This window comes from Ambystoma mexicanum, chromosome 6q (genome assembly GCF_040938575.1).
Source record: "Ambystoma mexicanum isolate Mex_15411 chromosome 6q, UKY_AmexF1_1, whole genome shotgun sequence".
Lineage (NCBI taxonomy): Eukaryota > Metazoa > Chordata > Amphibia > Caudata > Ambystomatidae > Ambystoma > Ambystoma mexicanum.
In genome coordinates, this window is record NC_090937.1 from 214,628,631 (window position 1) to 214,650,210 (window position 21,580).

Below are 21,580 nucleotides of genomic sequence, written 5' to 3' on the forward strand. Positions count from 1 at the left end.
GAGCAAATACTACCCAAGCCAAAAGGAAGGCCAAACTAACCTTCAATGCGTAAATGCGTTTGGTTGAACAAAGGGCCACTGGTACGTGACTTCATTACTCACCGCCTTTAGCTCAGTTTTGGTCCAGACTTCGCAGGTCTAGAGGTGATCGTCAGCGGTCTGAATTCCCGCCCTCTGTTCGGCTTCCAGATGTGCAGACTCTGCGGGTGTGACATAGGTCCGGTATGGCACAGGGGGTGCTACTCTTTATTCAGATGAAGAATGAAGAAAACACAAATGCAGCGGGCCTCAGGGCACTGTAAGGAACGTGGTATAACTGCCTTCAGCGACCGTCACTGTCATACTGTGACGCAGGGGCACCAAACTCTTGCAGTATGATGTAGAATTTAATTGAAAGGTGCTGTGTAGAATAAGCTGGGTTTCCCCAAAGTCTCGGATTGAAACTTGAAAAGGCGACGCTCCAGCATGGTAACCAAGGATTCAGCTGGTCAGTCCACTGGATGGCCAGGGACACTTCCGAACATGCTTACTTGTTTGGTTACCAGGAGGCATTGAAAGTGATTGGTCCTACACAGGTTCTTGGTCCTTCACAGGTCTTCTGAGATCAAGCGAAAAGCACAGCTCACTTGGGACAGCAATGGGATTCAGGTGCCAACCCACTTTAGTGTGTCACAGGATCATCCCTTGTTCTGCTCGGCTCTTCAGGATACTTGGTTCCTTTCTTCAGATCTGTTCGAATTTCTTGCTGACCTGCTGGAATGGATGCAGGGCCCTCCTCATATCCAAAGTCAGGCGAGTGCTTGCACCCAACCCACCAATGAGAAGATCTGCACCATTCAGGCACACAAGCAGTGGTCCAATCAGGTGCCACTGGGGGCTTCATGCTCTCATGCACACCAGACACCCTGCCACCAGTAATGTAGATTGGGACCTGACAGTCCCAGCCCGCTTCTTGGGTGCCTACACACATGACCTGCAGGGACCCACAAAAGAAGCAGTTTTCACTGGCACCTTCATGCCCAAATAAGGAAGTCCCGCACCTGGAAGGGCAGGGGGAAGACCAAAAGACAAAATGGCCAAAGGAACAGACAAAAGACCTTGTGGCATGGCCATGTTGGGCACTAGCCACAGTGATGATCCAAACACGGTAAATGCGTTATGGCTTCGCAAAAAGTTACCAAAATATAGGAAAGCTAATGATGCCACCAGCCAGTTCCAAGGCACATTGCAAAGTCACCAAACATTCCTTAGAGGGTATGTAGGGTCATAAAACACAATGGCCCCATTGCGCCGTACTGTAAGGTACTTTGCGTGATGATAAAATGTTACCATCAATAGGCCACAAAGTGAAAGACTAAGAGAAACAGTATTGACAGCCTGAAGGATGTGTCAGTTTCCCCATAACAATGAGCTAAAGCCCATTGGAGTGCAGTTGAAGGCTGTGCTCCTCGGTACAAAGTCAGGTCAGGATACAGTAACAAATGCAAAAGGTTTGGGGGTCCATGGACTATGGAGGAAAGAGGAATCTTTTCTAACACATGGGACTACTACTTTCTACTGTCTAATGATACAATACTCAGCATGCATGGACAGATGTGGAAACTATGTTGATGTTGGTTCCACGTGTTTTAATCTCACACGTAATTAAATGACATCCTCAATTGATCAATAGTAGTTTCATAGTGGCCTTAACTTTTCTAGGTAAGTTACCAAATAACCACCACTATTTCAAAAGTTACCTGTCTCGAAGCATGTAATGAAGTTGTACCGCAAATGCCACAGCATTCTTCTTTTGCATTTTTGTCGCACTGTTACCAGCTTCATGACAGTTCCCACATTCTCCCTTGTTCCATCACCTCGCCTGCACCCTTCCTCCCCTTGCTTCCCCATTCCATAGTGAATTTGTTGACCTTGTGTACCAGAGAACAGTGTTCTGTGTTTGTACACTTGCAACATGACCTGATGTTTGTACATATGGTGGCCAAGTGAATCAAATCTCTAGGGACATACGATTCTGCTTCTATAGAATTCCTATAATGTGCAGGTCTCATGCCCAAAAATGTATTTTCCACACTCTCCTGCAGTCTTTTTTCTCTGGCATGACAATGCTTTCTCCCGTCACCTCCCCCGTCTGCTTTTCAATCTCCTACCTCCGCCACCTCAACTCCTGCCTCCTCCCTTGCCCCTCTACCTCCCAACTGTCCATTCATGTTTGCAACCCATGGTTACTATTGACAGGAAAAAGAAATCCATCAAGTTACATAATTAGGGTTCTACCTTTGAAAAACCTTACTGGCTTGGTAGGTGTGACTTGAATAAGAGAATGCGGCATGGCCATTGCTGTCAGGTATTTTACTACTTTATTAAATAATGTGCCAATAGTTACAATATGTATATGTTTCCTCTTCTGCAGAGTAAACGCTTGCTCTTGGAGTGATGTGACAGACCGAGGCAACAAGATTAACTGATTCTTTGGAATTTGTTCTGTGTCTATTGAATTTCTCCCTTATTCTTCCACTGAAATTCTGTGTTTCAGCTTATAAATGTATTCCCAAAGTTCGGTCAAGGACGCCTGCAGAAACCTCGGAACATCAGTGTTAACTGCTAATGAAACCTTCAACATTCACACTTGTGTATTAATGCTTGTTGCTCTAGGCTAAATGTGTGTTTGCTGTATTCGAGGTGATGCAATATCAAAGGCTTACCCCAAAACTGAGCATGAAACAAATCTAGAGTTCTCTGTTTCGAGTTCCAAGTTTGTAGTGTTCTAAATGTGAAAGTTTGTTTATTCCATCTTAGCATAAAACCACCCATTTGTGTAGGGGAAATACTTGCCAAAAATCCATCAAAGCAGGAAACCGGCCAAACCTTCAGCCGGTTCCTGCTTTTCAGCCAAAAGTTCTTTGCACTCTGGGGAGTGTAGTTCTTTAAAAATATTATTATAAGTAGTATGTGCGTACAGTGGGTTAATGCGGTATCCGCAGAATTAATCAAAAATATTAAAAAACGAATGGTAGTTTTGACCGAATTTTGGCTGAACGAAAATTTAGAACATCTGAAAATGTCGATCAAATCTATCATTTGACGCAATTATAGTGAAGAAGGGGTGTGGAGTTGCCGGGCTGTCCACCACACCCTTGTTCACTACAATCCGACAAAGTAGAAGAATAAAACCAAAAAAAAAACAAAGGACCCTGCAGAGCCGGTTCCCATGCTCGTAAGTGAAGGGAACCGGTGCCACAGAGGGATGGCAGAGTCGGAGGCACACTTGATGTGTGCCGCCAGAAGGTAAGTAAGGGGGTTGGGGGCAGCGAGCTGCAAGAAATGTCTGAGGGAGACAAAACCAAAAGTTAGTTTCGGTAAAATTATTATGATGTTTTATCCCTCAGACATTTTGTCTTCAAACTAATCATGGACAACCAGTTAATGCATCTACCGACGAGATCTGTGAGTGCCCGAAGGCCATAGCTTGCTTGCATGTAAGTAGGAGATACAGTGAATTCAAGTGACACACACAATTGTGCTACATAAAACATCAATCTGTGGGGGAAGCAGTGTGGGCAGGTAGGCCAATGTTGGGCTCTATTGGGATACTTTCAATTGCTATTTTATGTGTGGCCTTTTCACGCAGACATTTGAAAAGATAATAGCAGGATCATCAAACTGTCATATACAGAATTTAGTTGGCAGGTTGGTGGGTGACAAGGAGATTTGACTGCTCCAAAGATTTAAAAGTAGATTTAAAAATGAGTTCCCTCATGGATCGTAATAAGCAAAAACAGTAAACCTCTTGAGAAAAGGGCACTCATTTAACAACTGTCTCAAGGATCCCTTGCATGAATTTTCATATATTTATCTATCCGGAATGTATACAGCAAAATATTGGGTCATTTGAGGCTGCACAATGCATTTGACAACAGCAGTGGCTATGTGAGATTTCACATTACCATATAGTCTTTAGATCCGGCATCTGATGGCATTAATGTGGCATATAAGGCTGCACTTGACACATGAAGGCAACAACATATTGGCTTTGCCAATGCTTGTTTGGTAGATATTTATCTATGGCCTATTTTACAACTATAATATCATGTGAAGTCATTGCTTCATCTGTGTACGTTTATGTCATGCCTATACATTTCTGTATGTGCCTGAATGATGTGACTCATGTCAAAGGACATCTGGTAGGCGGTGCTCCCTGCTTTCGTCACAATGGCTGTAGCACCATAAAAAGGTAGAAACATACCCTGCAATGCACATGAGAAACATATAGATCTTCTATGCTGATGCATCCAGTAGCCTAGCCATGCTCAGCAAGGCAGAAAGGAGCAGGTGAGAGGTAGTTAGAGAAGTGCATGAAGATCAGTGGTGCCTCTGTGCTTCGGTGCGCCACAGTTATGAGGAGCACAGGAACACTCCTGCCCTGTCTTGTTTTTTATCATGAACAAGAACGGAGCCAGAGTGGAAGGACAACTGACGTGCACAAGTGAAGTCCTGGGCACCAACAGGTCATCTACCATTGGCGGTTGGGACAGTGTATAAATGATCAGGTGTGTCCAAATGCAAACAATATTTGTTATGTGTGGTCAGGGACAAAGTGTTCATGCCTCCACATGCAGAGTTACAACCATTCTGAATGCAGGTGGTACAAAGGTTCAATGATCTGAGTGGGAACATTCTGGCAGCAAGGTCTGTGCAACTTATTGGGTCAATGTGGGGACAATCCTACAGAGTGTGTGGACAAAAGCACAAATACTTCCCGAAATGTTTTTACTGTCCAACAAAAAACAGGACAGATGCAAACCCTTGTTCTACCTCATCATGACACATATTTCTTCAATGTATTATTGTATTGTATTTATTTTGTGGCATGATTTGTGATTGTTTTCTGTTGGCTCTGTACGGCTGTAGTTTAGGATATGAGACTCACCAGGACATGACAAAGTGACTCCAAGAATTGGGGCGACATGTTAACAAATATCTCTAAGCATGTCCTTGATGATTCAGGAAAAAAGCAATCTTGGAAAAGGTCTGGGTTGTGTTCCTACACACCCACACAAACCCTTTGACTTTAGAAACAAGTTCCATGGGAAGTAGCTTTTTTTGTATTTTGGTAACAAGGAAGATTAGACACCAACAGTTTTTTTTAGAAGAGCACCTTTGGTGGGAGTGACAACGTAACTGGCCTGCTGCTACCTTCTATGTTTGAGGGTCCTCTGAATCAACAGTCTTCAAAAATAGAGTAGAATAAGACATCGAGAAATTAGAACAAAAGAAAACTAGTTGGTTCTCTAATACTACAGGTACTGAAATGAGGCCCTTATCCGTCTGCAAACGTACAAGGTTATAGTCATTAAAAATGCAGTTGAGAGAGGCGCAGTTGTCATAATGGACAAACAAAAATATGTAAAGGAATGCCAACGATTAGTGAGCACCTTAAGAGCTGTGAACAAATGGGGCTGACCCAACAAAGCATCTAATATTGAGCATCAATGAAAAAACTGAATGGGCCTTCAATGAAGGACTCATCAGTAGACATGAAAGAGAATTTGTATCTCATGAAAAGAACGAAGGGTGCCAGTATTTAATATTTTACCTAAGATACACAAAACCTTAAACTCCGCCCCCCCAGGCAGACCAATTGATGCAGGCTTTGGCTCGGTCTTAGACCGTTTATCGAAATATGTGGCCCATTTCTGAGATACTTCCTCCCAAAGATGCGTTCATTCATCAATAACACAGCCCACATGATCAATTGGGCAGAGAGTTAGTACTGGATATGCAACAGTTCAACCTCATTACGATGGACATCGAGTCCTTATACATGAATATACCTCAACAAGGGTCCATCATGATAGTCTGAGAACTTGAGCAAAAATTATTTTCAATTCAATAACAAGTTTTACCATTAAGTAGGAGGCACAGCAATGGGGGCCACAATGGTTCCCGGCATAGCCAACCTGTATGTACTAACATGAAGACAAATGTATTTAAAATGTCCCAACCCCTTTGCCACACAACTCCATACGTGGAAAAGTTGCATTGATTACATCTTTTTACTTTGGAAAGGACCATTAGATAGTTTATGTCCATTTCAGACCTGATTCAACAGTCTTGAGAAGAACCTGAGGTTCATCTGTACCAGTTGCAACATAGAAATTCATTTTCTAGACATCATACGAACAACCCACAGATAGAAACTGCCTACTGAGATGGGATTCCTTCCATCCTGAAGGTTTGAAAAATAATTTACCACATGGATAGTTCCTACATCTACATGGGAACAGCACAAACAAATTCAATTACAAAAAAAAAGAAGCAGAGGTCCTTTCCTAGAAACACATCCAAAAAAGGAAACCTCGGTATATCTGTGAAACAGTCCAGCAAACTAGCAATGAATAATAGCAGAGAGCAGAGAAGCTGTGTTACTATGCAGGTATGTGGACATGGCAAATGTAAATGCTTCCTTCCATGGAGCACAAAAACTCACATCTTTTAACTTGTTAGTCCTAATGGAAAAATACAAACTTTTAGTATCGCAATAACCTCCCCAGCAGGCAACACAAGTAACAAGATTCCTGGGGAAGATAAGACCATTCCACGTCAGTACAGCAAGTGTAGATTTAACATACTAGAATTAAGATAGGGTTTGTTGTATTTCTATTGCTCTATGTTTACGGGAGATTATGCAATCATTGATTGATGGAGTGAAGTCCAGGAGCCATCTAAATAATACTTAATCATAAAGGACAGGACTCATCCCTGGCCCCTGGTTATAGTGGGCACACAAAAAAATATTTTCAGGGGGAGGTATACGTTTCCAGTGCTCCACATAATTATTATTTTTCTGCATACATTCCTAGACACACATTAGTGATTTAAGCATGTTCCCCCTTTTTGTTTTTTGCAGTTCCTTGGCGATCACTCGTCTGGCTGCCCTTTGAAGAAGTTCCATTATTACCAAAAAGGAACGAAACATGTTGACGTTTTGGTACAACTGCTGATGTAGACTGCCCGTTGTGGGAAGAAATATGAACAAACAACCAGGGTTTAAAAGAACTGCATAAAGAAGCTAGTATATACATCATGAGCCGTAAAGAGCACAGACTTTAAAGCCAATTGGCTTTTTTTTAAATATGCCAAAAAAGTAAAACAAAAATGAATATCAAGCCATCATTACCGGGCCTGGACGAAGTTATTTGCTGGACCCTTGAATCAACTGCATTTTGGGTGATACGATCAGGTCAAATATCAGACGTTTCTCCTAGTGTCACGCTCCACCATCACTTACCGGTGGATCGCCGGGGTGCTGCAAGACTCTGTTGCACTGTGACACGCGGTTAGTGGCTCTATCACGGTAGAGATGGCAGACACTTGTCCATTCACCATTCCCTGGGAGATCACAGGAGGCAACCCAACGGCTTGGAACTTCCATTGGAGTTGCTGGGTGGCACGCTTGCATCGCAGTGTTGCCTTCTGGGCTCGGGTCACATGATGCTGATTCATGGCAACGGCTTGTGGTTTCCCGGGCAACGACCCACACCTGAACCAACTAGCTTCTTGTATAAAAGGCCCTGTGAAGCAGGAGGCTGTGCGTCTTAACACTATTTCCTTTGCAATTATCTTTGCTCTGACCACCGCTCCCACATTCCTCTGCAGCCTTAGAGGTGGCTCCCTACTGGTTCTTCTTTTCTGGCCCTTTTTCGCCTCCTCTCTTCTTTTGTGCTCTCTGCCTTTTCCTGGTGCCCTTCTTTGCCTCAGTACTGCACCACCTCATCTCTGCCTTTGGCATGGATCTCCTACGCTCTGTGTTCTATCTTCCATCCAGCCTTGCCTTGTGTTACCTCCATCATTGCCTTAGGGGTGGCTCCCTTTGGTGCCTTGTTACCATTGAATACCACCTCCCGGTTCAATGGTTCCCACTGCCACCACATCACGTTAATTCTGGGAGGTGAGCTCGTGGTGTGGGGAAGCCGGTCCCCAACCCTGCATGAGGTTACAATCACTTATGAGGCAACGGGGTTGGGTCCTCTGCCTGCATTGACCACAGCATTCTGGACGACCAGCGAGCCAGTGCCTCTAAGAAGATTGACAGATCTCCACTTCCCTCTGCTCAAAGAACCGATAAGCAGTGCCCTAGTGACCAGGCGCTTGATACCTAGTTCAATTGATTAGTTGGAGCACGTTTTCAGTCTCTGGCAGCTTTCAGAGAGGCAAGAGGTTGATCCTGCCAAAACCTTATTTCATGCCACAAAAATTGTGTGTGTAAATTATGTCAACCAGACACTTGGCAGGCCAAGCTCCCTCCTTCTATCACAATGGCTAGTGATGGTCAGCTGGTCTCTACTGGATAAAGGCTGTTGGATTACTTGTACTGGAACCCAATTTCAGCTTCATGACTTCCTGGTGAGGGATATATATGAAATCCTTTCAAGGAAATGCTTAGGGTTTAGTCCTCATTCTGAATGATATTGATCCAAACTCAGGTTCTCAGGGACAGAGTAATTTTTGTTAGGCTCGCCCATGTTTTTTTCCCCAAAACAACAGAAAGGTAAAGAATTGTGTATGTGTTTCATCTTTGCAAAACTGCACATGATAGAGCAGGAGTCGCAACCTTTGGCTCTCCAAACTACAACTCCCATTCGCAATAGCCATCATAGGTATTGGTAAGGGATCATGGGATTAGCAGTCCAAAACATCTGGGGAGCCATCGTTTCAGACCACAGTGCAGACAGTGTTTACGTGGAGCCACATACCTGAAAGTGTCATGTACATTATATAACATAGTTTATATTTAACTGCATATTGTTTGGGACTGGCTACTAATATTGTACGTCTACTTACTCTGTCCCGACTCTACCCATCAATAGCTATGACAATGTGTCAAATAGCATGTTGGGAAAAATCGAAGGGTTTCAGGAAAGAAGAAATGTTACTGGTGAAATGTGGAATATATCACGTTATGTTTTTGTAAAATTCTGTTAAAGATTTGTAATTTTTCTAAACAATGCATCATCCGCATGGACACACAAGCATACACCCCCTAACCATAAATCAGGGAGTCGTAAACACGTGATATGGAAAACTCATAGGACCCGATTCATGGAAGAGTTGCCCAGTTCAAAGTGACTTTGCACTGCCGAAAAAGGGACTTTGCACTGCCGACACAAACCCTGATTCATGGAACCATGCAAAGTGTATTTTTGCAGTGCAAAGTCCAGGCAAAGTCAGCGCATAGTCATTTTTGCAGTTGAAAAAGACTTTGCCCGATCTTTGCCGGCAAAAATACACTTTGTATGGTTCCATGAATCAGGGTTTGTGTTGGCAGCGCAAAGTCACTTTTCAGCAGTGCAAATTCATTTTGAACCGGGCAAATATTCCATGAATCGGGCCCATATTGTCAGAGATTTACACTTCTCCAACAGGAGGTTTGGCTAATTGTGCAAACGCTCTCTGGGAGGCCTGGGTTACTTGGTTATATAGGAGCATCAAATGGCAAAGTGGAAGGACGCCTATCAGGGAGGCCCTCATTTTACACCTCAATGAAAACTGTCTCCAACAACAGACTATGCTCATGTTTTCTGAATACTTCACTGCAAGGCAACCACAGACATGTAATACTTAAACTCATTTGGACTGCTCGTTAAGCCCCCAGAGTGCTGGGCATTCTTCCTTGGCACCCTAGCAACCATGTGGGCCGACATTGTGGATCATTAGGTTCATGAGACCACGTGTATGTGACGTCCCGGCTTGCGTAAACCCAGGTCACGCATCTCGACTCGCGCTGCTACTTGAATTTGAGGAATCAAGTTCACGCATGCCATCAACAGACATTTTCGGTCGAGTCATTAGAAACAGTACGGAAAAATACAAAAACAAAGCATCACACATTGGAAGACATATCATGAAAATGCAAAGCAGTGTAAGGTTTGCAGCTCACTCAGACCCAATCTAGCCTTTAAAAGGACTCCTGCTGGGGACCAAGCGGGCCCTGGAATCGTGACAGGAATCTTAAGTAAAATGGCGCACTGAGAGGTGAAGGGCCTGTCGTCCAAAAACACAACTAAGGTAGGATGGGTATATGTATCACGACGTATTTTTAACTCTGATTGGTTTTTGTGAGGAAGGGAATGTATTGTAGTTGGGTTGATAGCAAACATTCCTTAATTAAAATAGATATGAGACATATGAAAACTATTGCTTAGTCTCCTGACCAATGTCCATATTGATTCTAAGCAAGATGTGGACCGTTTTCACTGAATTATGACAAGATCAGGCAGTTGCAAAACATAATTCATGGTACTGGTCTTACTGGTCTTAGAATGAACCAACGTTACACCAAAACTTTGATGCTAAAAAAGGCATTTGAAGCAGAACTACACCTTTCAATAACAGATGCAATAGGATTCGGTGCACTGCTTAGCACGCATTGGCAAAGCCAATAGTTTTGGCTTTTGCATAGGCATGGGATAGGCATCTGTCAGGCTCTGCCATCATGTTAGTAACTGGACATAAGACGTAACACCTGGAAAATGGCGAGAGTACCTGGACATATGAAAGCAGTGTCTGGTAAATGCCCGTCTAAAACCAATATACAAACTGTTGGCTTTGCCAATGCTTGTTTTTAACAGGATTTCAGTGTAAGGAACAGATGTGAGGACACACATACTCCTTATAAAATAAGTGCCTGAATGCACACTTAATACATTATTTTTTTTGCCAATAATGCATTCACAGCTGCAATTATGCCATTAGCTCTCAGAAGACTTATTTTGAATAATAATGTCAGGCACTATATAGCACAATATTTAATGTTATTGCTTGATAGAACTAGCTCAAAGAGATCGATTCCAGGAGGATGTATTTTGGGCAGGAGGGAGGCAGGGAGTGGGTAGGGATGGCCATAGGGATTAGCATGGCCACTTGCATTCAGTGGGTGAGTAAATAACCAAACAACACCCACAAGCTACATATCCCTTCTTGCATTCCTTCTCCACCCTATCTGAACTCCAATGCAAAGGTTTTGGCTTAAAGGTGATGTAAGCACCAACTAGCAGCCAAATCTAAAACATGATAAACGAGCTGTTTTAGTTCTCTACAATGCAGAATAATATAAATTGCGGTTGCTTCAAAAACATCAGCCATTAACCCAGCACAAATAAAATGTCTTCTTTCACCTTAACTCGACCATCTCTCCACCAAGGTACTTTTCAATTCACTTGAATATTAAATTAGGGCTTTAAGGCACTGCTTAGTGCAGACATCGAACCTTATGGCTTTGTTAGTTGCTTCATTGAATGCATATATTCTGAAAAAATCTACAAAAAATGTGCTGGGCAAAGCTGAGCAAAAAATGTTGCTCAAAACAAATGGCAAACATGAGATGGTGCCTCTGACAAAATGTGCACGTTTTTTGCGCATACTTCAGATGTGCAAATTTCACATGCAAATAAACCATCACATTTCAAGAAAAATGCGACCATCATGCCAAATGGCCCCACAACATGTGCATTTACCCTCAAAATTCTCATTAAGGAGGAAATAGCCTCAAATACCTGGGCATTACCTGTGGGTCTTCTTGGGGGCTGGGCAGTGAGCACAGAAACAGTACAAAGGCTTGGAACGTCACACCGGTAGAAGTGATATGCTATGATATGACATTCATAACGCACCTATACACAAGAGTTTCAAGGTGTGACGCGTCAAGGGAGGGGAAACAGAGGGAGGACAGAGACAACGATCCTACTAGGCCAGGTGACAAGGAGAAAAGTGCAGGTGAAAGGGGAGGGGGCAATGGAGTAGATAGGGTAATAGTAAAATAAATAAAGACAATAAATAAGGACACTAAATAAATGTGTGGCCCGCTGGTGGCAAGGGTAAGTGCTAGTGCTTCGCTCCTCTACTTCTAGCTCCCTCAGGGTCAGTCGTTTTTCAAAGAAACAAGCTGGGGGTAGATCTCTGTCTTTGTCTGGGGCCTCCCTCTGGGACAGCCTCCCTGCCACTCTAAAACTTGAGGAGAACCATTTCTGGTTCCGGAAGCACCTCAAGACCTTCCTCTTTGCTTCTGCCTTCGCTCCCCCTCTCCCCTGCTGATCTGTTCTCTCTTGACACCGTGCACCTGGCCACCCTCTGTCCTCCGGGCCCAGGTACCTGCTCACCCTGCCACCCTCCCGCGGGCAACCCCCTGCACTGGGGTCTGTATCTGTACCCATATAGCACCCCCTTTTTTCTTCCTGCACTTATCAGACCTACCCTGCCTGCTGCCTTAAACCCAGCACCTGCCACTTGCTGGCTGCACTACCACTGTTTGTTACCTTTATTATTTATTTATTATTGTTGATCTGTTTCTCCTCCTTGCTCTGCATTTACCACTTCTCCCCCTTCCATGCTCTTTTCCCCCTCCCCCTCTCCCATGCACTTGCGCATTTTCAATGTCATTGGGCCTAGTAAGATTGTTGTTTGTTCTCCCCTGCTCCCCTCCCTTGCCTTGTCGTGATCTGAAACACTTTTGTACGAGCGCGATAGAAATAAATATCAATAGTAGGGGCTGTAGGGATACAGAAACAGTCCTCGAGTGCAAGGGTTGCCAGGGGGACAGTGCAGGTGTGCAACTGGTGGGCCAGGGACCTGGGCCCGAGATCAGAGGGAAGCCAGGTAACCAGTGCAATTTACAGATTCAGCCAGGAGATCAGCAGGGTAGAGGAAGAGAGAAAGCAGAAGCAAAGAGGAAGGTCTTGAGGTGCTTCCGGAACCGGAGATGGTTCTCCTCAAGTTTCAGAGAGGCAGGGAGGCTGTTCCAGAGGGAGGCCCCAGCAGAAGAAAGAGATCTACCACCAACTCGCTGCTTGGAGAAGCGTATAATCCTGAGGGAGTTGGAAGCGGATGAGCGAAGAGCTCGAGAAGGAAAATATTTAGGAAGAGAGAGCTGGAGGTATTGAGGTCCCAGGCCCCAGAAGGCCTTGTGGACAATGCAGAGGGTTTTGAACTTAATCCTTGCTGCCGCTGGGAGCCAGTGCAGAGATTTCAGTCCTGGAGAGATACGATCCCTGGGCTTGAGGCCAAGGACAAGTCTTGCAGTCCTGTTTTGGATGAGTTGTAGAGGGCGGAGAGTAGAGTCAGGCAGATTTAGAAAGAGGCTGTTGCAGTAATCCAGCCTTGAGAGAACCAGTGCTCTGGAGACAGTGAGCTTCTGGGGGAAGGAGAGTGAAAGGAAGAATACCTCTGAGGAGGTGCAGCTGTTACGCTCACCTGATAACCCCGGGGGGCGTCTGGGAAGCTCTGAGATCTAGAACCCTGGATAAGTAGTTGCCCAACGTGGAAACAATGGATCTACAATACAGGAGGGAGGATTTGTAATAGCTGTCTTTAGTGGGTGAATCTCCCACCTCCCTCAAACCGATTCCCCTCCCACCAAGTCTTTCTCACCTTATTTTCAAGTATGGTAGGCTATCGTCCTGCGTTTCTTGTGCAGGGGCGCTTAGTGGTTGTTGGCGCTCCAACCGAGTTACTTCACTGGTGCAGCGCGCCTTTCTTCGGGTTCAGGCCTGCTGTGAACCCAAGTCTGCTGTAGACAGTTAGGTTTGATGTTTTATCAGTCTTTGTCTATTCCTATATGGTGGTTTACAAAAGTTTCTTTAATGTCTTTATTTCCTTCTTTGCAGGTGTGAAAGTCTTTTGGTGCCGGCGTGCTGGGTGGAGATGCACGATTTAGGTAAGAGAAAGCGCGAAGCGCGGCATTCTTTTATTTTCCATTTAAAGCTAACCTGTGTCTGTTTCTTCTTCTCCTCGCAGGCCACTGTGGAGCTCCGAGTGGACGAGAGAACGATGACACCTGGGCCCAGGAATCCATTAAGGTAAGTGATGCATAGAGCGCAGCGCGTTTATTAAAAGTTGAAAGTGAACCTGAATATTTCTCCCTTTCCCTTGCAGGATGCTGCTGCGGTGTTCTGGATGGAAGTGCAACGAAGCACGATGGAATTCAGGTAAGTATAATGAAAGTCGATGTTCTGAAATCGCGCAGGTTTTAATATTATTCCTTTCTTGTTATTTCAGGTCACGATGTTCGAGCGGAGGGTGCGACAGCGGATTGCAGGAATTCCTCAAGCCAGTACTCACTGGTGAGTGATGTTGCTGCTGTTCTTCTCTCTGTAGTTCCACAGGTTGCAGTCTTCCAGCGGGGGATGGATGAGATGCTGGATGCTGGATCATATAATCACAGGTAAGGCAAATTAATCTTGTTCTTGTTCTTGCAGAACTGCAGGGAGCTGCTGAAGATAAGGAGCTGAACACGGTGAGCATCAAGCTGCTAGATGCGAAATAATGCAAAGTGGGTTCTGCTGTTCGGGTGTGGTTTAAATAGCCCAGGTAAAGTAGTTCCAGGCCAAGTAGTTCCAGGCCCAGCCACACCAAAAACACTAGACCGCATGGCTTGGTTCTAAAGAATTGAGCTATGCGGTGGCCTCCATGTTGGATTTAAAGTTCCCCTGTTAATAATTGTAAACAAACCTGCTATGTGTCTTCCTTAGCATATGAGCCTGGCGCCAGAGGCACCAGGACTGCCTCCAGGAGTCCTTTTGTGGAAGTTTTGGGACAGCAGCTGGTAGTGTGACTTCTTTAAGAAATCAGAGATGTGATGAGAGAAGGTAAGTGTCGAGTCGAAGACGACCCCGTGGTTTTTAGCCTCACAGGTGGGAGCAGGAAGAGGGCCAAGAAGGTGTAGCTCACTAAACCATTCATGGTGGAACACAAGGACACATGCCTAAGTTCACTGGGCAACACTCAAGCATTGCTGTCAGGATTCGGAATGCTCCATGGATGGAGTTTGCTAAAAATATGAAAGCCCTCTGTGTAGACAGTCATGCCCACAAAGAGTGCAGAATGACTGGGGTACACATACATATGTGCACAAAGGAGAAGAAGGTGAACCAAGCAACATCTGCAAGTGGCACTGTGGGATGCCCACAACTGCAGCCATGAACAGGTGAGCATCCGCAACACCCTTCAATATCTTCAAAGTGCATTGGCAACCTGCACTTTGTGATGGCTGTGGTGCTGTGCGGCTGCCAGCCAGATTACTTGGCTAATACACCCCCACCTGAAAGCATGGGTGGGCAAATGTATCGCAGGACTAGTCCATACTGTGTGTATGCAAGTGGCGTCCTGTGCCCTCACGGAGTACAAGTTCGTGAAATTGCAGGTGGAAATGATGTTGTGATGATGTAAGCATCATCTCACACCATGGCTGCTTCGTGTGTGTTGAGTGTGTGGCAGCAGCATGTTAGTGCTGCGTGGCCAGAATGGAAGGGGGTGTGCCTATGTTGCTAGAATGCTTGGTCCATGTATCCAAAAGGAAATGTGTGTTAATACGCTAGTGGTTGCTGGTTCATTTTTTTATTGGAGGGGAGTTAATGATTTCCCTGGATATGTGCAGTGACTGAGCATAGCGAGGGGGCACGAACCAACCAAGGGGAGTTTTTTGGGGGGGCTTCTCTCCACGATAACATTTTCAAAATATTGGCTTAAAATCGTGCATTTTCAGCCCACTTTCTGTGAAAAGTTGAGTAAAGAGCCACTATTTTTAAATGAGTTTTGTAGGGTAACACGTACAAATCCAATAGATGCAACAAGCCACCAACGTTGCACAGGAGCATTTTCCAACTCCTTTTCATGATGCCTTTGCCCACAATGCATGCCAGTATGAAAACATGTCCATGCTGGCTGTGCCCATACACATCTATGGAGGCTGCACCAATATTTGCTACTCCTGTTGGCTTTACCAGTACAAAATGCCATCCCATAGTAGAGAAACAGGTACAGGTTGGACACACTAATGTGGGTGCAGTACCACGCATGCTTGCTTTACCCTTGATGCCCAGTAGAAAATGCTATGTCCAGTCTGAACTGACCAATGTGGGCAGTAGTACTGATATTAGTGGGTCCATTTTGATGCGTTTGACGTGTGTGTTGTATTTCAATTATGCATGCTTTGGCAAGAGAAGAGGGGCCTGATGTGGTGATGTCACAGGTCAGAGACAGCGCCCACTGTCCAGGAAAATCATGGAGCAATGTCTCAGTCAGAATTCATGTTCAAGTTATTAATTGTGTGTGCTTACAGACACCGAGTCACAGGATTATGCAGAAGAACGCCTTAGAAATGCCTAAACCTCTGAGGTGGGACTTTAAAATCCCAAATGTACATGCATTTTCCAGAGGTTGATCTACCACCATTCAATTTCATTTAAAAAATGTAAAAAGAAAAACCCAGGCAAGCGTACACCCACCGTGCAGATGGTTGAATTCCTCACGACACAAGAACATGCTTTGATCTAAGGTGCAACCCAAAGCAAACCAATAGAACGTTTCACATTTTTCAACAGTCTGAAAGTTCTGGGCCCCCTGCTGGCAATCCTTGGCGTTTTCAGTCACTCATAGTCTGGGGTATTTAAGGGTCCTCTGCATGCAATTCTTTCACAATATCTGCTACCCTATGTTGAAGAGTCCTGTCCCATGGGGCTTCTGCTGTTGACATCCAGATATGGGTCACCACAGGAATTAGGCTAGGCACCACAAAGCTTAAGCTCTAAGGCCTCTCACTGGTCTGTGGCTGGGTGGCTGAGTTGAAGAGAGTTACTTCTATTTATGATCAGCGGAATGTTTGACCGATTCCCAATTCGGCCTTTTGGCCGCACCTCTCTTTCCTCTGCAACGATGTTGTTCCTTGGGAACCCTCCTCTGTTCCTCGTTTCACTCCAACCTTTTACTGCTTTTCACTCTGAACTTCTGCTGTCTCCGCATCTCTCCACCACCTTCGAGTACATCCACCCGTCAACCATACTGGTCAACCAGGTGTTCTTCATACTGGGTATGAATTTGCTCTCTGTCCCAGCCGTCCAGGCCCTTCATTCTCCCTGCCCACTCTACCAGTGACTGTATCAGCCCCTCGTCTGTCATCTCCTCATCCCACAGATACCCCTTCTCTCTTCTTTATCTCTGGTCACCTAACCGTTTGGTTACTCGCCATCTCCCTCTGCTTACAGATTACCTTCTCCCGATATTTCACCACCTCCTCCTGATCTCTCTCCAACTTCTCCTGACATATTACTTGTTAGTCACAATACAACACAACAAAATATACATTTACAAATATACATTTAAAAACATATTCAATGTTGCATTCAACCGTAAGTCAAATTGCAACTGTTAAAGTGCTAATGCAAAGAAAGAAAAGAAGAGGCCATAGCATTATTGACCGCCATATGTAGATGGTATTCCTGGTGCCTATATGTACCGAGAGCATAGCTCAGGCACAACGTGCTTGTCTTGAAAGCATACCATCGCAGTGCAACACAGGTTTGAATCCTGGTCCCGCGTTTAGAGACTGGTTACCGGTGTTAAGCGTGTTATTAAAGATGCATTACGTATATGTACAGTTTTGGAACATTGCTGGCCTCTGCCCACTTTGATGTCTATTAGGACATCCTCCTAGTTCTTAACAGCCCACGCGGCTTCCATACTTGCGGCATGCATAACAAAGAAGCGGACACCATCAGAGGGTATCAACACACGTCTTTATTCAAACGCGTCCTCAATCATACTAACTCTCCCTCTTCCCCTTACTCCATATGATCCGAGCTGCCCCTTCCCCACGTGACAGTGGTACAGGCTCCACAAGATGTCACGACCCCCACCCCTTTCTTAACAAGATGTTATTACTCAGCTCATTTCTTCTATAAGTCTCTTTGGCCAGTTCCTAGCCCGCTTAAATTGCTGATGACCATCTCCCTCCCGCACAGGTGAGCTGACCTGCTCTTCGCTTGAGTCTTCACCATCTCCTTCATAGGGAGCATCCCACTCCTGCGGATATTAGTCCTCTGCTGGCGGCCTTTTCATGATGACCCCAGGCATCCTCTTGAAGTGTGAGGAATTTCGGGTCACCTCTCTTCTTTCCCCTTTCGCAGTGCCGAGAGACCCTTTTACCCTGGTGACCGTCAGTGGTTCCTTGTCAAAAGCGGTGGTATGTTTGCGGATCTGTGGCTGGCGCACTATTGCGACATCCCCCAACTCCATATCATTCTCACGAGCTCTCCTAGCCACATCAGCTTGCTCCTTCATGGTTTCCTTGGCACTCATGTCCCGCTTCCTCATCTGAGGGTCTCCCATATATTTCTCCTCGGGAGTCATATATGCAGGATTCTTGTGCGTATGTTCTGACCAAACATCACTTCCGACGGTTCTTTTCCAGTGGTATTGTGGGGCATGTTACGATAATCATGCAGCAGCTGATATAAGGCTCCCCTGTTAGAGGTGCAATTTGCACATTCCTCTTGATATTGCTCATACAGCGTTCTACCATTCTATTAGCCCGTGGCCATTACGGTTGAAATCGCAGTGTTTTAGTCGAATATGGAGATGCATGATGTATGAGTCCATTGACTTTTCTTTTTGTTGCTTAGTCATGTGGAACACGTGCCGTTCGTAGTCCACATTGGTGTGAGGTGTGAAATAGTTGGTGAGAGCTGTCTTGAGGTTGGTGTAGGTATACGTAGTTCCAGTCAACAGCTCCTCCACAATATCTGGCACATTGGGGCCTATGGAAAGGGTCAGTAGGCTGTGTTTTTTGTTTTCTTCTAGGGGTCCAATAGCCTTGATGTAGACTTCGAAATCCCTCATCCATCTTCTTCATCTGAGACCCAAACTGCTGGTCTCCGACAGATCCAAATGGGTGGGCAGTTGTGTGATTAAATTGTCCTGTAGCCTCGAGGGCAGAACTACTGGTGGCATGACAGGCACTGTCAGCTGCTCCTCTTCTGACATTTTGGTTCCGTGGCTGGCAGTGGGGATGTGTAACATGGCCCTTCCCAGCCTGGGATGCACAGCATTAGTTGCAGCATTAGTTGCAGAGAGATAGACAGTGGTCAAGACTACCCAGATCTTGCTTTGAGGTGTGCCTGAGTGTCTTTATCCCTGTCGAGAAAACAGGCGGAACCGCTTGTGGGGCGTTGCCTAATGTCTTTCTCAAGCTAAACAGTGTACCAAAGTTTGCTGTGCACTGACCTTTGTGATGATTTAGCCTACAGCACCTGGTATTCCCAGGCGGTCTCCCATCCAGGTACTAACTAGGCCCGACACTGCTTAGCTTCTGAGATCAGACGAGATCGGGCGCATTTAGTGTGGTGTGGCCGTGTGATGATTTATGTTTCTTCTTTGAACAGTTCTGATGTGATTACTATAGTTCTAGGGCTGAGGAGCCTTCTGCATGCGTTTATGATCACACGCACATGCCATGAAAGCGAAAGGAAATGCGAGCTGTCTAGGCGCTCGGGCCTCGCGCTCCATCCTCTGTTCCTTGATGCCTTTCGGCACGCTCCACCCATCGACCGCTGCTGACTGGTGCCGGATCTCGTATCTGTTCTCCTGTGGTGAAACAGTAATGGGAAAGCCGCAGCGCTGCACCCGCCGACATGCCTCCTTTCAACACCCACTCTTCCGTCTCCGAAATCCTCTGATGCAGGGACCAGACACGCTTTAGTCGACCCACTTGTCCTCAATTTAATGTCTATTAGGACATCCTCCTAGTTCTTAACAGTCCACACGGCTTCCATACTTGCATCATGCGATATGACTTGCCATATGTAAAAATGAACATGTGGGGTGGAGTGTCATGATCAAGTAAACATGTCTCGCAATACCATCCTGCCCCAATTTGGCATTGAGTGCCAGTGGATATCGCTGCCAAATGTGGGTCCTGGCTAGGTCGGATTCACATTCATGATCTTGTTAATGGCATCATCCACGATCTATACATTCATGGAATGCCAGTGTCTCCTTTTCCTGCACAGGTGTTGCGTGGCCATAGTGGTTCTATGAGCCACATGGATGTAATCAGTGGCTCTAAACACCTCAGGGAACCGTGCTACGTCATAGAATGACTGCACAATTCCTGCTCTTCTAACTGCATTATGGGCCTGTATATGTGTTGCCTTGCAAGGCAGATAATCATCTTGAGGACTTTACTTTATGCCGGTCAGAAAGAACAGTGAGCTAAGTGCTCGCCCCTGATTTCTGTGTGCAGCCTGTTGTGGCAGGTTCGAATCCCGGCAGGGTCAACTCAGCCTCTCATCCTTCCGAGCTCGATAAATTGAGTACCACTCTGTCAGATAATGATGTCTTCTGTTATTTGAGCACTCTGGGACCTAAGGGTGTATAGGGCTATATACAAAAGAAATTATTATTATTGTTATTGTTACCGTAGAGGCAATGATTTGGATGACTGCAAGATTCCTGCTGTAATGACAGTGGTACTCTGAAAGTAACCTGTTGTGAAGAAATGCAAGGCAACTACCTACTTTGTGGGTGGGTTGTGGCATGTCCTGGCATGGTAGGTGCAACATGGCCCCCCTTCCACTGTATTAGCCAATCCAGTGTTACTGATTGGCATTCTCCTTGCTGCCTATTGTTTCCCTCCTCCTCATACTTTAGTACAGCAGCCTATTGCTCCCTGGATCAGCCATTTTGGGAATGTCTACATGCAGGAATGTGCAGCCATGTAATACCTTGTAGAGTGGTGTGATTCGTGTGAGATGTGAAACGCACTTTGGTTATCAAGTAACCGCTCACGTTTTTGAGCAAATTGATCCAGTTTGTGATTGGAGCAAATACAGATGGATACCTTTGGATATTTGCTCTGCTTTTGTGAATTCTTCTCACTTTTCCCTCAATTTCTGGATGTTCTGTGTTCTTGCACATTTCAGATGCGCATTTCTGTGACTCATATAAACACAATAGGTGTGCCCCAATGTGCGTGCGTGGGCAAGGGGCAATTAACACATTTGAAACAAGGAACCAAAAGAGGTACCCACGCTGGTGACAGTCCTAATTCCTGTCCGTTATTTAAGTTGAGTCTCCATGCTATTATAAGGTATGTGCTTTCAAAGAAAGTCACGAGAACAAAACCAAGAAGAGATCCTAAGAGTACACACAAGAAATGTATTACATAAAACACAATTTTTGTAGTTCAGAATACTTTTCACATGAATTAAAAAGGAATATCAGAAGAAGAGAAGAAACATAAAACATAACATTCATCAGATATACATAGGTTCACCAAGAGCAGTGTATACATTAAAGAAGTAAATTGAATATTTTTCAACAACTCAATTGGTAAAAAAAGGTCCAAACAGGAAGGAGATTATTCCTGTGGACTGGGTAATACCTGGGTGTATAAAAAATTACCCTGGTAATGGCAACATTTCACAAACAATTTTAAATAATATGGTTATCTGCCATATGGTTATCTGCCATGGTTTCTGCGACTCATGCACATGTGTTTACAGCACATTTCTTCCGCAAGAAAAAAGATGTGAGAATCTATCTAGCCCTATGCCTTTCTGTCCAAGAATTATCAAATCAAAGCATTCTGCTTCCAGTTGGCAACTGATGAGTGTGATTGCTTTAAAAAGGGTTCTTGGCTTGAGGGATACAGATCTTTTCTGCCACGCATTGGGGGACATGGTCCAACTAGGCACCAAGAACTGATAGCAGTTGGGTATGGTCATCTTTAATTTTTTGGGGTGTTGCACAA

General features: G+C 45.0%; 1 protein-coding gene and 1 pseudogene across 1 annotated transcript in view; both read right to left on the minus strand.

Moving 5' to 3' along the window:
* LOC138515493 (uncharacterized protein C4orf17 homolog) overlaps positions 1-21,580 on the minus strand; it is a 698,631-nt gene that overhangs the window by 499,123 nt on the left and 177,928 nt on the right. The gene's annotated exons all lie outside the window — the stretch shown is intronic.
* On the minus strand, positions 19,068-19,186 carry LOC138517371 (5S ribosomal RNA; annotated as a pseudogene).